Genomic DNA, 18,732 nt, shown 5'->3' on the forward strand with positions numbered 1-18,732 from the left:
GGAGGCCCACTCCAGCACTTCTCTGCCCAGGAGAAGGGAGCAGGTAGCATGAAACTCGTTATGATGTCAGGGAAATTCCTGGCTGCCCTCTGTTCCCTTTGCTCTGCTGGACAGACACAGATGGGACAGAGCTACAGACCAGGATCTGGCTGGATATTCTCACGCTTTAATGTTGTCCAGATCACGTGACACCAGGTGTTAGACTGGGTGGATGTTCCAGGATGCGTAATGTTCCTGCCACCCCAGCCCTGTTCTTACAACAATTAACATTCCCTCACCTTCTCCATGAAGCACAAGGACACCCACACATGCCCCTGCTCAGAACTAAATGGCGCTCCCTGTGACGGAGTACAAAAATCATTTGCAAGTCCCCACAGCCCAAGAGAGTCTGAGCGAGACTAGAGAGGGGCACCAGGCCAGAGGTGCTCAAGCAGCGGCATGCACTGGGCATCACATATGTGAAGTGTGGTGTTAGGGCTGCCACGGTGGGAGGGCACAGTGCAACTGTTTTATTGATAAGGCAGCCACTTTTCAGCAGAATCCCCCATCCCAGCTCTCTTACAGATGAACTTTTAGGCCTAATCTAAACAGCAATGAGAATATTTTGTTTTAAGACTTTTTGCTTTGACTCCCCCATACACCATCTACAGTCTGAATGGCAGCTCCTTTTTCACATCTAGGTGGGTGCGCATAACAGGCAGGCCTTAGAGCTACAGCTGATCTGATCCTGGGACACACAAACACATTCAAGGTCTCTGGAGGGAAACAGAGGGAACCAAACATTCAGGTGCCTAACTCCCCATCGGGGAGAGATGTACCACCGAGAGCTTACCCCCAGTGTGAGCTCACATGGAGCAATGGTCTGACCTGGCACAGCAATCCCTATGAGAGGGACGTACCATCAGCACCATGCAGTGGTAAACAGCTGCAACGCATTTAAATCCAAAGACATGCAGGGCTTGAGCAATGATTTACACAAACACCCTACAGGAGGTAACTTGTAGAGCATACTGATCCAGACAGTTTGAACTCTGCTAGCTCCTTGGCATCAGCGTGTGTGGAGTTAGTTTTTGAGGGTTTGATCTCTGATATCAAGGGTTAACAGCATTCTGTCTAATTACCTTGGTCGGGATAATTTTGGGACAGCAGCCGATATGTGAAGAACAGTTCTGCAGGAAGGTTAGGGCTGCGAGTGCTTAGCCAACACAGAGGGAATTTATAAGTCTGAGTCTCCTAACCAGCACCTCACATTTCTAAAGGAAACAGATGATGAGCACTCAATAGCAGCCTCTTCTCTGGTCTTCAGTTACCGGCTCCTGCAATTAGATTAAAAAGCAAGACATTTTAGATAGTCAACAATAGCAGCTCTAACATCATCCCCCAGTTGTAAGCAACAGACAAGCTGCTTTGGACTCAGTCTAGGTCCACAAGCTACCCCCTCACCAAAGTCAATCACTGTGTTGAAACGCAGACACTTGGACTGTTCTTGCACACTCGTGCTCACAGCCAGGCAGTTTGCGGTCTCCCCAAAGCAGCGACGCAGCACTCCTCATGCTACCACCACCAGAGCACAAGCAACTCCTGTACTAGCACAGGGAGCTAGCGTTTTGCTCCTTGGTCAGCACACCAGGGAGTAGGGGAATGGGACTGGAGGCCTGGATAAGGGCTTAGGGGCCCTTTCATATACACAGAGAAGGGGGCAGTTTATTAGACAAACTGTTCTCTGTTTACAAGCAACATGCAGGAAAAGCTCCTTAACTGGGGGAAGCAGATGTCTGACTGCTCTATATAGAGTCCCAGTGTATGGTGACGATGCTCTTATTCCTGCCCCTTTGGCTGTGCTCATGCAAGATCAGGACTAGTGCCCAACCTGAGCCCAGAGCTCAGCATTAGTTCCTTCCCAAAAATAGACCCAGCCTGTCTGGCTGGAGCTCCAACACCTTCAGTGGAATGAAAACCAAGCAACCGTCCTTACTGCTGTGTCTTTGGGAGCCGACCCAGCAGAACAAGGCTGATGCCATGCATCAGCCCATAGTGCAATGATTCATTAAGAAAGATCAAATATGAAGCACAGGTACGTTCTGTAGGTCTCCAGGAAGCCCTGCTAGACTGGATCCTCACCACACCTTGGCTAGAAAGCTGGCTAAAGCTTTATATGACCAGCTGCTCTATTTGGGCACGTTAAGGGTCGTTACCACAGACTTGGAGTAAGTCCTTCTGCTTTAGCTCACTCTCAACCAATCCAAATGTACACAGACACATCTGAACTCATCTCCAGTGTGTGTTTATCAATGCTGTGACCTTCAGGCACTGAGCTAAGCCATTCCCCCTTTCACCCAAGTATCCTCCTTAGAAAACCTCATCTCACAAGATTAATATACTAGAAAATCTAATCAGATACAGGTGCACACAATCCCAAGGTGGCCCGCCCATACAGCGACAAGACTGATTGCAGGTTTTGTCTGTGAAATGTTCCAGTACCTGTCCAATGATACCTGTGGACTCTCCACCTGAAATCAGGACACCTACTGTCCAGCATCTGGAAATGGTCGACTATTCCATACCACAGCCAGCCAGCCCATAGTGATGACCGTAGCAAAAGCTGATGAGCAGTCATTTTTCAAGTTCCAATTTCCCATCCATGCACCTCAGCATAAAAAAAAAGCAGAGGGCTGCCAACAACGCACCCTGTACTCCCTAGACACATGCACCCAGCAGATTTTATTGTGAAATTGGTACAATATCCTGGGCTGCCTGGCTTTTTAATCATGGGAGGTGATTAAGCATCTGGTTGTACCTAATCGGTCTGCTTAAAAAGGAGTCCAAAAGAGGTGTTTTCAAGGCAAAATGCAAGCTTCACTGCTGCTCTAAGTACTGGAACATTTTTAAAGTTTAGCTCTGGCTTGAAAAGCGAGGATATTAGACAGTTCCCTTTACTCTGACCTGCCACTTATGTGCATTTGTTTGTTATTTTTCTGCTTACTTTACTGACCAAACTACTTCTGCTAGCACTGCAAAGCCGGCAAAGCTGAGAGGGAGAGCTGGCTTGCGTATAGCCAGATTAGTCAAACTGAGTTCTAGCTGCAGAATCTCTAATTCTTGGCAATGCACAAGCCAGTGTGACTTTCAGATTCTTACTTGGATTCTAAGCTCTTTGGGGAAGGGACTGTCTTTTTGTTCTCTGTTTGTACAGCCCTTAGCACCATGAGATCCTGGTTGTAACAACGATATAAATAATATCATCATGAATTTTCTGGCCTAACACCTGAGGAAAACTTGGGAATTAATCATCTCTCTTGTTCCCCCGCCCATGTGTTTTATGTAAGGCTGCTTTTGACAGGACAACTGCACTTAAAGGGTAAAAAAAAAATACCCTGCTTGGTGCAAAGAAGGAGTCGATTAGCATAGTGTATTACAATTTTCAGATTTTTCTTAAATCAGATTACAAGCAGACTATTAGACGTTATGCTTTTGAAACGTATTCATCGCTCAGCACCTCAGAGTTACAGTTACATGAATCCTGACCTACTAGCTCAAAATACAGTGATAAAAATAAACTACAGAAATAAGCTTCACACCAAGCCCCCATTTATGTGGAGTGTGTTTTGCACTGCAGATAACTGTGTCCACGATGCTGCATTCTCAGTTCATTCACGCTTTTGCCTGGCAATTTACAGCAGGCGTCAAGTAATGTGTGTATTTCAATGGGGATCTCCTGCAAAAGTGGAGGCCTTTTTCTTTAAACTGGCAAATTCCTACCCAAAGTGTAAACCGTAATAATGCTATTTTGTGCTTCTCCATCACCTTTCATCTGAGGATGCGTTATAAGTTGCATGTTTATCTTCTCAGCTAACTAGTAATACTTAACTTGCAGGGTAAGTATTACCATCCCTCCATTCTGTAGATGGGGAAAACTGAGGCACAGGGAGCTTAAGTAACTTGCCCAAGATCAAGGAGACAGTCTCTGTAGCAAGTGGGGCTCACACTGGGAACAGATGCTCAGATCACAGAAACTCTGTCATATACTCAGAAGTAAAAGACCATAATCCTCCCTAATGTTTAAACTAATGGCTACTTCAAAGGAATTCTCTTGCAAAATCTTGCTTTCTTTCAAGCCACAGGCATCCCCGGAACAGGACAGCTTTATGGCCAGTCCGTCAAGGCTACAGTTTGACAAGGGGACCAAGAAAAACGCTCAATGGGTCACACCTCCTTCCAGTTAATGCTTGTTGCTGTTTAAGGGGTAAAAGATTTTCAATTAAGTATAGTGTAAGTACATGAAACTCCCTCCCTAAGATCCAAATGGCATGGAATGCCACCAGGCTGTTTAATAATAGTTACCCTGAACTCAATGCTTTGGGAATCGGGCTCTTGGGACACTGGGCAACTGAATCAGTTTTTAAAGAACAAAACCTTGTGAAGAGTCATATGTGGCAAGAGCTCATAAGAGCTGCAATACTGGGTCAGATCATATTCCATCTTGCTCAGTATCCTGTCTCCAACAGTAGCCCCTACCAGAGCTTCAAGGGGAGTAAACACAACAGAGCAATTATGGAGTGATCCACCCCTCTCTTCCACTCCCAGCTTCAAGCAGTTACAGATTTAGAGTCACCTAAAGCATGGGGTAACATCCCTTATCATCTTGGCTAATAGCTATTGATGGAGCTATCCTCCATGAACTTATCCAATTCTTGCTTAAGCCCAGTTACACTTTTGGTCACCACAACATCCCATGTCAATGAGTTCCACAGGTTAGTTGTGCACGGTGTGAAAAAGTACTTCCTTTTGTTTGTATTAAACCTACTGCCTATTCATTTGATCAGGTGACCCCCTGGTTTTTGTATTGTGTGAAATGGTAAATAATGCTTCTCTATTCACTTTTTCTACAACAATCATGATTTTATAGGCCTCTATCACATCCCGCTTAGTCATCTTTTTAGTCTCTCCTTGTATGGAAGCCATTCCAGACCCTGGGTAATTTTTGCTTCTCTTTTCTGAGCCGTTTCCAGTCCCCACAGCCTGACATCTGCGGATCGGAGATCCACGTCCCCTCCACTAGCAGGACATGTGGTGGACAGGAAAGCACGGCAGCCATGCAGCAAAGGGCTGAGACAGGGCATTCAGAGTAAGGCATGGAGCTGAAGCTCAGGATCTGACTTTGGGAGGGATAACAGCCATTTCAGCTCATCAGGGATGGACTCAGATGACTGAGAAAAATGCCAAGTCTTGAGCCCACACTCCCCAACAACTACAATAGACACCATTGGGAACAGACCCAGGCTTGTATATAGGGGAAATTACCAACATTTACTCCAGGGGGAATTTTGTGCCACAACACAGTGCAGAATTTGCACATAATTTCATTTCCCCCCCTCCCCCCAGAGCAGAATTAGTGCTGCAAAGCTGCTGGCTGTCAGTAGCAGATGCGGGACCCAGCAGAGCCTGGCTCTCCAGCTTGCAAATACATGACACTGCCAGGGGGAGGGGGAGCTGGACTTTTCCATGCAGGTGCAGTTCCCAGCATGTCCTGAAGGAAGAAAGTGGCATGCAGGAAACTCTGTACAAGCCTGGGACCCAGCATCAGGCTGTTTCTCCCTCTGGATCCCTGGGTTCTGGGTGGTAGGGGGTGCAGGTGTCTGGGGCACCCCCTTAGTCCCCCACAGCTGGACTCTGGGAGGGTAGGGGGTGTGGATGCCTAAGACTGGAGGGACAGAGATTTCTCCCAAAGATGGGCCCAGCTGATGTGTGTGACACACTCAGACAGGTGCCCAACAAAAGCATAACAGAGAAACAGGAACTGGGTTGCTGTAGGAGTTTCTTTGACTCTCTACTCCTGGGGGAATCTTTTTTGCTGTCTGTATTGTTACAGACATACTGGCTGACAGGTATTTTGAAATAAGATACCAAAATAATTGAAACTGGTGTGATTATATTATTATTTTGACAAATAAAATATACAGAATTTTAAAATATTGTGTGTAGAATGTTTAATTTTTTAATGCAGAATTCCCTCAGGAATACACATTACTACACCACTAAGTGGGTGACTTCCTACGTGAACACTTATTCCAAACAATGGCCTTTTTCGTTTAGATTACATCCCCTTGGAAGTAACACTGGTAGGTTTTCCTGGATAGACACACCCTAGCTCTGAGATTTCAATCAAGTTTTCAAAACCAACCAAATGCTACAGCTGCTGCACACGTGTACAGCGTCCACTGACTTCAGTAGCAGCTGAACCCGAAGAGCTACAACTGTGCTGAGCTCCACTGTGCCAAACTCAGCCCTGTTTGTAAGCCTCGACTTTTGTTCAACCAATAGCGGTGAACAATTTAAATGTCAGATGCTACAGTAATGGGGGCAATACATGGAGCCTGACAACCTTTGACACAATGCCACCTACAGCAAAATAAAACCTGGATACAGAAGACACTCCATCCACTACAGAAATGCAGCTGCTTCTAGGGAGGACTGTGTTACAGAGCTCTCCATCTCCACTTGCTGATGGTGGTAATAAAAGCATTTCAGTTTATGTAGGGGAATGCTGACACACGGAATAAAAATACAGAGAAAAGTTATCCCGTTCCACTTTGAGCTAACATGTAGGTCCCAGCTTACAGCATGAGGAGACCACCAGCCGTTGTACTTACTGCTTTTCCAGGGTAGGCTATATGGTAAGGACTTAGGTGCTCTCATTCCTGACATTAGGTTACTCTTCTGTTCCATTACTACGCTGGACCCAGGGCTGAAAGAGATCAAATACAAATTATCCTACACATGTGTACTTCTTTTAGCCAAGTACCTTTTACTATAAATATTCAAGTATTTTTCTAAAACTGAAGACAGAGTATGTTAATTTAAACAAACCTTCATGCAATCAGAACAGTTACTTCTCCTCGCAAAGGCTAGAGAAAAGTGTGCAACATGTTGATGCCATCTACTTTGACTAAAATCCCCAGAATCAGTCATCCAGACAAGAAAGAAATAAGCCAAAGACAGCAAGAAAAACCAGAGTTAAAGCTTGATTATCAGTATTGCACTGCCCTCAACTGTAAATGGCATCTCAGCACACATGCCCTAGTCATCTCTATACATGCAGACTTCATGCAGACGTCTAACAGTGAATGCCAGTGAAAATGAGATAGGATCAGAGGCTAAAATAGGGAAAGAACAAGTTAAAAATTACTTAGACAAGTTAGATGTCTTCAAGTCAGCAGGGCCTGATGAAATACATCCTAAAATATTCAAGGTGCTGTCTGAGGAGATATCTGAGCCATAAGCAATTATCTTTGAAAAGTCATGGAAGACAGGAGATTCCAGAGGCCTGGAAAAGGGGCAAATATAGCGCCAAATCTATAAAAAGGGGAATAAGGACAACTTGGGGAATTACAGACCAGTCAGCTTAACATCAGTACCCGAGAAGATAATGGAGCAAATAATTAAGCAATCAAATTGCCGAATCCTAGAAAATAATAAGGCGATAAGGAACAGTCAGCATGGATTTGCCAAGAACAAATCGTGGCAAAACCAACCTAATAGCTTTCTTTGACAGTGTAACAAGCCTTGCGGATGGGGGAGGGTAATGGTAGATGTGGTGTATCTTAAGTTTAATAAGGCTTTTGATATGGTCTCGCATGACCTCCTCATAAACAAACTAGGGAAATACAACCTAGATGGAGCTCCTACAAGGTGGGTGAATAACTGGTTGGAAAATCGTTCCCAGAGAGTAGGTGGCTCACAGTCAAGCTGGAAGGGCATATTGAGTGGGGTCCCACAGGGATCAGTTCTGGGTCCGCTTCTGTTCAGTATCTTCATCAGCAATTTAGATAATGGCATAGAGAGCACATTTATAAAGTTTGCAGACAACACCAAGCTGCAAGGGGTTACAAGTACTTTGGGGGATAGGATTAAAATTCAAAATGATCTGGACAAACTGGAGAAATGGTCTGAAGTAAATAGGATGTGCAACACTCCATATTCATCATAGTGTTATTATTAGGATCATTGATTATGGCATAATTATGATGTTTTGTACAAGATCGGTCATGTAAGGTGTCATTGGAAAAATTATGATTTGCTGAATATGATTATCCTATTTGTATGCATGAATATTGACTAGGTATCTGTATTTCAAAGGGGCTTACTCTGGAAAACACCCACAGCCAGCCTTTCAGGTACAACAGTGAAGAAGCCAAACAGTGCTAATGGCTCATCAACAAAGACAATGGACTGTGGAATAGCTTAGCCTTCCTGTGGAAGGCCACTCTGTAAGTTATGGCTGCTATGACTCTGCAAGGGCACGTGACCAGACCATGCTTCTGGACTCCATTTGGGGTACCTGAATTTTTCCACAAACTGGTCTGGGAACCAAGTTTGAAACAGAGCTCCTGCCATATGAAAAAGCTATATAAGGCAAGGAGTGACATCGTTGGTTGTTCTTCACTTCCCCACAACTCCACAGAGAGAAGCTCTAAAAGAAAAAGTCTTGGAACAGGGTAGGAGATCCCAAGCTGCAAAACAAATGCAGCTTGTCCCTTAAGAATCTGCAAGCCTGACTATCATCAGCCTAGGGTGAGAATTTGTTAATTCATATCCAATCTTTCTAGTATTTTCGGCTTATAGTTTGCAGTTCTGTTTATTTACGAGGTAATCTGCTTTGGTCTGTTTTCTATCATTTATAATCTCTCTTTTGTAGTTAAACTTTTTTGCTTTATCTAAACTGGTATGCCTGTGACCAAAGCGTCTGGGGAAAAATCTCAGCCTGGTTAACACAAGTATGCATTGTCCTCTCCACATTGAAGGAATGGCGAACTGGGTAATAAATTCATACTGATTGGGGTTTTGATCAGGGCGGGATGGTACAGCTCTGGGGTCCCAGACTGGGGGTTATTTTGGCTGTAGCCTCTCTATTGCTGGATCATGCAGTGGCTGTCCAAAGCCTGCATGAAACTGCAGCTGGGTGTGTCCCTGCCTGTGTGAATGCTGCTGGGAATGTAGGTCCAGGAGCCGTCTATAGCCTGTGACAGCAGCACAGTGCTGAGAGGGAGCCCAGGCTGGTGAGTCAGTGGGCTCAGTGGAACCCCAGTCCCAGGTGGCACCCCTGGGGGAACCCGTCACAGGATGAAATTCAATAAGAACAAATTCAGAGTACTCCACTATCAGTTGCACACATACAAAATGGGAAATGACTGCCTAGGATGGAGTACTGAAGAAAAGGATCTGAGGGACATACTGGATCACAAGCTAAATAGGAGTCAACATCATTCTGAGATGCATTAGCAGGAGTGTTGTAAGCAAGACGCGAGAAGTAATTCTTCTGCTCTACTCCATGCTGATTAAATGTCATCTGGAGTATTGTGTCCAATGATTGGTGCCACATTTCAGGAAAGATGTGGACAAATTGAAGGAAGTTCAGAGAAGAGCAACAAAACTGATTAAAGGTCTAGAAAACATGACCTATGGGGAAAGATTGAAAAAAATTGGGTTTGTTTAGCCTGGAGAAGAGAAGACTGAGGAGGGACATAACGGTTTTCAAGTAGAGAAAAGGTTGCTACAAGGAAAAGGGAGAAAAACTGTTCTCTTTAACCACTGAGAATAGGACAAGAAACAATGGGCTTAAATTTCAGCAAGGGCGGTTTAGGTTTGACAGGAAGTTTTTCCTTTTGTCCAAGTGGTTGAGCACTGGAATAAATTGCTTAGGGAGGTTGCAGAATCTCCATCACTGGAGATTTTTAAGAGCAAGTTAGACAGACAGCTGTGAGGGATGGTCTAGATCAGTGGTTTTCAAACTTTTTTTCTGGTGACCCAGTTGAAAAAAAATTGTTGATGCCCGCGATCCAAAGGAGCTGGGGATGAGGAGTCTGGGGTGTGGGCTGCGGCCAGGAATGAGGGGCTCAGAGTGTGGGAGGGGGTCAGGGCTCTGGGCTGGGGCTGCAGGAGGGGGCTCAGAGCTGGGGCAGGGGTGTGGTGTTATCTCGGGAGGCTCCTGGTCAGCGGTGCAGCTGGGGTGCAGAGGCAGGCTTCCTGCCTTTCCTGGCACCGCGGACAACACTGCACCCCGGAAGCGGCCAGCAGCATGTCTGGCTCCCAGGCGCAGGGGTGCAAGTAGCTCCGCATGGCTCTCGCCCACAGGCATTGCCCCACCCAGCTCCCACTGGCCGGGAACTGGCCAATGGGAGTGCAGAGCCGGTGCTCGGGGCGGGGGCAGCGCATGGAGCCCTGGGGCTCACCCCCCACCTAAGAGCTGGACCTGCTGCTGGCCGCTTCCAGGGCACAGTGCAGTGTCGGAACAGCTAGGGACTAGCCTGCCTTAGCTGGGCAGCACCACCGACGGGACTTTTAACAGTCAGCAGTGCTGACGAGAGCCGCTGCGACCCAGTGCCCTTCATTCCGCAACCCAGTTCTGGGTCACGACCCGCAGTTTGAAAACCACTGGTCTAGAGAATACTTAGTCCTGCCATGAGTGCATGGGACTGGACTAGAGGACCTCGAGGTCCCTTCAGCCCTACAATTCTATGTCACTGTTACAGGCTGTAGAAGTTCATATGTTGATGACCTCTGATTAGACAGGTAAGGCACAGTACAATGATTTGGGTGTTCAGGGGTGAGACAGAGATAATGACCAGACACATTATGCTTCATTTTCCAATCCCGCATTGTGATTACACAAACAACAAAATGATTATTTCTGACTCAGGTCATGAGAGATTAGATTAGCTGTCAGAAGTTTAAGCCTAAATTGCTTAACAGCTGACATCAGTCTGCATTTCTATCAAGCCCAGCATAACAGTTTAGCGTTTAATAACCCCCCCCCACAAATACAGAACCAGTGGGGATTGAACCCAGGACCATCAGCACTAATAATACTACAGTAGAACTAGAGGAGTAACCATTATCTGGTAGCAACAGTATGTTCTTATACTCTCATATGGATCTGCCACTAAAAGGAGACAGGAAACATTGACCCAGGGGCACAGGACTGTTGAGTCATGCCAGTGGGAACGCCCCCACCATCACCCCAAAAATAGGATTCATAAACAACACAGCAGCAAGAGTTCAAAGTAGTCTGAAAGCACATCATTTATGGAAAGCACTGTCACAAGAAATACACCTTTTGCTACCTGTTGTTTACGCCACTACTGAACGTGCCCCAAACGAAAGTAGAATTTGATTGCTCCTGTAGATCTGCCAAGAGGAAACAGACATCACTGTGGCTCAGTACTGAGTAACTTCTGCAAGCATCATAGCAACATCAAATAAGAAATACGACAGAGACGCTGCTAGGTTTACAAAACGGAATGAGAATTTTCTAAGGCTTGGCATAAGTGACAGCAGAGCAGACATTTAACTGAGAAATATAAAGTGTAAAGGTTATCATCAATTTCCATTTTCATCAAAGCACAGATGGTGCAACAGACTATATGGAAAACAACAGAAGTTCTGTAAAGAATAGAAGGCATGTGGAAGAGCCTGTGAAGCAGGGGAACTTAATTTGTTCAGGGACAGTATAATTGGGTGTCCCAACACATGATCTGTGCAGAAGGATCTATGGGACCTCTCTCTCCTAGTCCATGTGACTTCTTTGGGGACAAGAAGAAGGGAATAGCAGGCGCTGACAGCCCGTGTCCTCAGCCTACTTCCTTACCTCTATCCCAATCTTCGTCACATGGGGGCGGCTGCCACATGCTGACAATGTTCATCTTCTCTCCCTGGCAGTTATTTGAGTGACTCACTTAAAGCAAAGAAGAGTCTTAGTGAGAAAATCTTTTTGGATAAAATAAAATCCTATTTTAGGTACATTAATCATTTTTTGACCTAGCTGTAGAATAGCTCTAGGCCTTGGAGAGGAGCAGCATACACTGGAAGCTGATCAGGTACTCCCCTAGTCTTAGGAGCAAAACTCTTGAGGCCAGGGATGGGCATTTTGAAGGTAGCAAAGGGATACAAAATCCATGAGAACCCTTTGGTGGGCCATACCTTAAGAGGCTATATATTGTCTAACTCAGAAAGGTTTGCTACAACACCGAATGTTTGGCAAGCCAAATCAAATGATCTGGCAGGGTGGATGTGGCCCCCATTTGCCAATGCCTGTTTTAGGCCTTTTCTAAAGCTAAACAATTCTGCACACATCTTTCAGCAATGGTGCAGCTGCTCCAACATACGAATTGGGAGAGGGTTCAGGTGTGTTTCTACTGTCATGTCACAAAAATCTTCTCAGGGTTTTTTCACTACTGTCATGCTCTAAGCCCTGTCTACATTAACATGCACATCATTGCTATCTTCAGTACAACTCTACATTTGCCAGAGAATAGGTATGTTTTCCAGTGTAGTGATAGCCGTATAGATATCAGTGGGGGGAAGAACTGGAACACAACCCACATAACCAAGTGATTTAGGTGCTGGGCTGACAGACCTGGATAGTGAACTCCTCATCACAGAGCAGACAGCATGGGCAGTGGTAGGGAAGCTTCTCCATAGTCCCCTCCCCAACTTGCCCCACTCTGAACTGGAGGAACCCAACTCCTGTTGGGAAAGTTATTCAGCCTCCCTGGCTCAGTCATGGCTTTTCTGCTAAGATAGTCAAGTAGGATGTAACAGAAGGGAGGATTGTTATGATCTAGACACTTGTCCATTAAGAACTGGACTGAGACCAATTTATTTCACATATGCCACTAGACAGGCTATAAAGATTTTCGGTCACTATCAGGTCAGATCTGCACTGGAGACCCACCTCTCTCATGGCCACTATCTTTCCTCTCTAAGCCATCCAGATTCCCAACTAGATCTCATTCAACACACACAGTTTATGGCATAATGCACAATTCCCATTTTAATGCTAAAATCTCTGGCAGATAACACATGTAATGCAAGCCAGTTGCTTCTCAGATGCTTAGGAGAATTTCCATGGACACAGAATGAATGAAACTCAAGCCTTCAAGGACTCCTGCTACTTCAGGATCATGAAGCACTACAGGTAAAGGGTTGCTTATGGAATAATAGAGCATTAAAACAATCTAACATTAACAGCAAAAGTTACGTTAGAACTCCGTTAGCCCAAGAGTTCCCAAAGTGAGTTTACAGAGCCAAAGGAGTCTACTATTTTCTCACCAATGTCTTCCTCAATGCAGCTTTTGTCATCACAGCTTGATATATGATGGCTGATCTCAGCTCGGGGAACCTGATGGCGGGCATTAAAGGGGCATGTGGCTAGCTGCTTTGCAATTTCAGGGTGGTTCTAGAGAAACAGAAAAAGCATGTGCTATCTCACTGAATTCACCCAAACCCTTGTGTTTTCTAATCACTAGTGAAGGGTTTGTGCAATCTGCATCCTGAAATAGGTTGAAAAAATTAAAACAAGGAAAGTCAAACTTAGTTCAGGTCCTGAGCACAAAAGCAGTGGAAAAACAGCAAAGCATACGCATCCTTTATGATACAGCCTATGTTTGTTTATTTTTACATTTAAACTACGCCCTGAATTTATCTGACTGAAGATCAGCCCCAGAACAAGCACAGTGAAACTGTTGCAGTGTCAGCACTGGCATGGTTCAATGCACAGATGAAATTGCCCTAAGAAGCCGACCTGGGGAGTAAGTGCTTTGAAACCCTAAATAATTCAGCCACTTTATTTTTAAATTAAGTAAGCGACAAACTAGAGAACAAGAAGAAAGTCAAGGGAAGTGTGAATGATGGAGGCAACCTAGTGACAGAGGATGTGGAAAAAGCTAATGTACTTTTTTTGCCTCTGTCTTCACGAACAAGGTCAGCTCCCAGACTACTGCACTGGGCAGCACAGCGTGCGGAGGAGGTGACCAGCCCTCTGTGGAGAAAGAAGTGGTTCGGGACTATTTAGAAAAGCTGGACGAGCACAAGTCCATGGGGCTGGATGTGCTGCATCCGAGAGTCCTAAAGGAATTGGCGGATACGACTGCAGAGCCACTGGCCATTCTCTTTGAAAACTCATGGTGATCGGGGGAGGTCCCGGATGACTGGAAAAAGGCTAATGTAGTGCCCATCTTAAAAAAAGGGAAGAAGGAGGATCCAGGGAACTACAGGCCAGTCAGCCTCACCTCAGTCCCTGGAAAAATCATGGAGCAGGTCCTCAAGGAATCAATTCCGAAGCACTTAGAGGAGAGGAAAGTGATCAGGAACAGTCAGCATGGAGTCACCCAGGGCAAGTCATGCCCGACTAATCTAATTGCCTTCTATGACGAGATAACTGGTTCTGTGGATGAAAGGAAAGCAGTGGACATGTTATTCCTTGACTTTAGCAAAGCTTTTGACATGGTCTCCCACAGTATTCTTGCCAGCAAGTTAAAGAAGTATGGACTGGATGAATGAACTATAAGGTGGATAGAAAGCTGGTTAGATTGTCGGGCTCAACGGGTAGCGATCAATGGCTCCATGTCTAGCTGGCAGCCGGTATCAAGTGGAGTGCCCCAAGGGTCGGTCCTGGGGCCGGTTTTGTTCAATGTCTTCATAAATAATCTGGAGGATGGCGTGGATTGCACCCTCAGCAAGTTTGCAGATGACACTAAACTGGGAGGAGAGGTAGATACACTGGAGGGTAGGGATAGAATACAGAGGGACCTAGACAAGTTGCAGGATTGTGCCAAAAGAAATCTGATGAGGTTCAACAGGGACAAGTGCAGAGTCCTGCACTTCGGAGCGAAGAATCCCATGCACCGCTACAGACTAGGGACCGAATGGCTCGGCAACAGTTCTGTAGAAAAGGACCTAGGGGTGACAGTGGACGAGAAGCTGGATATGAGTCAACAGTGTGCCCTTGTTGCCAAGAAGGCCAATGGCATTTTGGGATGTATAAGTAGGGGCATTGCCAGCAGAGCTAGGGACGTGATCGTTGCCCTCTACTCGACATTGGCGATGCCTCATCTGGAGTACTGTGTCCAGTTTTGGGCCCCACTCTACAAGAAGGATGTGAAAAAATTGGAAAACGTCCAGCGGAGGGCAACAAGAATGATTAGGGGACTGGAACACATGACTTATGAGGAGAAACTGAGGGAACAGGGATCGTTTAGTCTGCAGAAGAGAAGAAGGAGGGGGGGATTTGATAGCTGCTTTCCAATACCTGAAAGGGGGTTCCAAAGAGGATGGATATAGACTGTTCTCAGTGGTACCAGATGACAGAACGAGGAGTAATGGTCTCAAGTCGCAGTGGGGGAGGTTTAGGTTGGATATTAGGAAAAACTTTTTCACTAGGAAGGTGGCGAAGCACTGGAATGGGTTACCTAGGGAGGTGGTGGAATCTCCTTCCTTAGAAGTTTTTAAGGTCAGGCTTGACAAAGCCCTGGCTGGGATGATTTAGTTGGGGATTGGTCCTGCTTTGAGCAGGGGGTTGGACTAGATGACCTCCTGAGGTCCCTTCCAACCCCGATATTCTATGATAAGTCTCTGCCTGCGCTAGAGCTTAAGTCTTTGCAGTTAATTTAACCCTCCTGAAACAGGAGGGAAGTTACTCAATGTTCCAGCTGAGGCCACATCTATATTGGGAGCATTTTGCCAGTATAGGTAAACTAGTGTGGACATAAAAGAGCACTACTGGCCCCCACTGAATGAAGAGCCTTTACCCTTAGAAAAGAGCAAGAATACAAAGAGGAAGAACCCACTGCTCAGGCTTGCTCTGCATGGCTTTTATATTACTAGAGCTATGTTGGCTAGGGGCGTGATTCCTAACCAATACAATCAGACCAGGACATCATCTTTACACGTGGATGCAGTTATACCGGTATAAGTGCGCTTATACCAGTACAACTAATATACACTAGCACTGGAGAGCTTAAAATAAGATACTAGACTGAGAGGACAAAAGAAAGGAGCAGATTCTCCTCTTAAATATACAGCATTCTCGCCCAGGATAGAAGACTGCGAAGAGGGACTTGCAGACAGATGTACACTGAATAGAGTTATTAGCAATATATAAAAAAAAAAGATAGCTTAGCAGCTCTACTGCTCTGATTGCAAACTAAAAGAATTAACTGCAACATCAGATCACTTCTGCTTTGGCCAGCCAGAAGGCATCCATATAACACTGGCTGCATTTGCTCCATGGCCTGAAGTGGGAAGTAAATAGCCTGGTCCCATGAGTGAACTGTTGGAAGAGAATAGGATCCCATCACTGAGCTAGGTATTCTGAAGAACCTGTTTCGCCTTTCTTCAGGGTAAATGCACTGATCCGAAGGGCATTACTAAATATGAACTGGATGCTTTTACGAAGTGGTAAATGGATGAGCGATATAAATATGAAATAAAGACGGCTTCTTCCAGCCCAATAGCAAGTGAATGCATCCTTCTAGCAAAAGGCAGCACAGCATACTGAGCTCACCATGCATTAGCATTTGCAAAAATATGATTTCCCAAGTGCATTAGAGACCTTAACATCCCATCCTACCTTCCTGCACTTTATAAGATGATAGGGAAACCGACAGGCCCTGATTTGATGATATTTATCATAGGGACATTGTATTAACCTCTCTGGATCCAAAGCATCAACTGGAAGAGAAGGAATAAAAAGACAAAAGAAAAAACATTCTGTAAAACAAGATTTAAGTTCATCATCAACACAATTAACAAGAGTGGAAGCATACTAGGTACTGGAACTGCCCTCTAACGGGGTTAAGCCATCAATTTTTAATAGCCGAGACAAAAATGCTAAACTGCTAAGTTGGCACTCGCTGTGTGTACCCAACCAAATTCACTTCGGATTTTGGGCGAGTGGAATATTCAATTAAAAATGAGGAAAGCGCAATCAGTAGTGCAGAGTGGCCAGTACATATTAATGACTATACTTATGCAGAACAGTGAGCTGGAAATAAACATTACTATAAAAACCCTTGAAGCTACCAAATTAGCTAGTTGTACAGTAGTGACATGCTAAGGATTGGCAGAAGCACGGCATTCTGAAGTAAATCCTTTTGCATTTACCTTCAGACTCCAAGGCCATCTCTGCTGGATTAAGAAAAAAATCAAACTGAAACAAACATGTCTGGAGTAAAGGATGCAATTTGCACTACAGTGCACTTGGCCCTGTAAAGTGCAGAGGTTGGCAGGTGCTTAAGAGCCCAACACTCACTGAACATAGTGAGGGCCTAAGTCACAGGCACTTTTTGAAAATGTTCCCTCCTAGTCCATACTATGACCCAGAGACAGGCATGAATCACCTTAATCACTTAACAGTTACACAGAAGGGACAAGGTAGGGGAGGACCAACTTCTGATAGTGAGACACACAAGCTTTCAAGCATACATAGACCTCTTCTTCAGGATTCAGTTTGTGTCCATGCAGCAGCTTTCTTGCCATCACAAATGTGTCTCCCCTCACACCTTCCATGCTATTTATCCATGTTTGTATCAGAGTACAGAGGGCATGCACAGAAAGGAACATGGGCCAACGGACTGTGGGAGGTTTTCTAGATAGCTGGAAGTAAGGGGGACAGGCCAGATTGATTACATAAATCAGTGTTTTTCAACCTTTTTGATACCAGGGACCAGCTTAGAATCATAGAATATCAGGGTTGGAAGGGACCTCAGGAGGTCATCTAGTCCAACCCCCTGCTCAAAGCAAGACCAACACCAACTAAATCATCCAAGCCAAGGCTTTGTCAAGCCGGGCCTTGAAAACCTCTAAGGATGGAGTTTCCACCATCTCCCTAGGTAACCCATTCCAGTGCTTCACCACCCTCCTAGTGAAATAGTGTTTCCTAATATCCAACCTAGACCTCCCTCACTGCAACTTGAGACCATTGCTTCTTGTTCTGTCATCTGCCACCACTGAAAACAGCTTTGCTCTATCCTCTTTGGAACCCCCCTTCAGGTAGTTAAAGACTGCTATCAAATTCCCCCTCACTCTTCACTTCTGCAGACTAAATAACCCCAGTTCCCTCAGCCTCTCCTTGTAAGTCATGTGCCCCAGCTCCTTAATAATTTTTGTTGCCCTCCGCTGGACTCCCTCCAATTTGTCCACATCCCTTCTGTAGAGGGGGGACCAAAACTGGACGCAACGCTCCAGGTGTGGCCTCACCAGTGCCAAATGGAGGGGAATAACCACTTCCCTCGATCTGCTGGCAATGCTCCTACTAATACAGCCCAATATACCATTGGCCTTCTTGACAACAAGGGCACACTGCTGACTCATATCCAGCTTCTCATCCACTGTAATCCCCAGGTCCTTTTCTACACTGTAGCAGTGCATGGGATTTCCTTCCTTCCTTCCCAAGTGCAGAGTTCTGCACTTGTCCTTGTTGAACCTTATCAGATTTCTCTTGGCCCAATCCTCCAATTTGTCTAGGTCACTCTGGACCCTTCCCTACCTTCCAGCGTATCTACTTCTCCTCCCAGTTTAGTGTCATCTGCAAACTTGCTGAGGATGCAATTAATCCCATCATCCAGATCATTAATAAAGATGTTGAACAAAACCAGCCCCAGGACTGACCCCTGGGGCACTCCGAATGATACCAACTGCCAACTAGACATGGAGCCATTGATCACTACCCGTTGAGCCCGACAATCTAGCCAGCTTTCTATCCACCTTATAGACCATTCATCCAATCCACACTACTTTAACTTGCTGGCAACAATATTGTGGGAGACCGTATCAAAAGCTCTGCTAAAGTCAAGATATATCACATGCACTGCTTTCCCCATATCCACAGAGCCAGTTATCTCATCACGGAAGGCAATCAGGTTGGTCAGGCATCACTTGCCCGTGGTGAATCCAAAG

At 45.5% G+C, this 18,732-nt stretch overlaps 1 pseudogene; it reads right to left on the reverse strand.

Annotated features, from left to right (window-relative positions):
- Window positions 1-4,157: 4,157 nt before the first annotated feature.
- LOC141975291 (uncharacterized) overlaps window positions 4,158-18,732 on the reverse strand; it is a 62,604-nt pseudogene continuing 48,029 nt past the window's right edge.

This window comes from Natator depressus, chromosome 20 (genome assembly GCF_965152275.1).
Source record: "Natator depressus isolate rNatDep1 chromosome 20, rNatDep2.hap1, whole genome shotgun sequence".
NCBI lineage: Eukaryota > Metazoa > Chordata > Testudines > Cheloniidae > Natator > Natator depressus.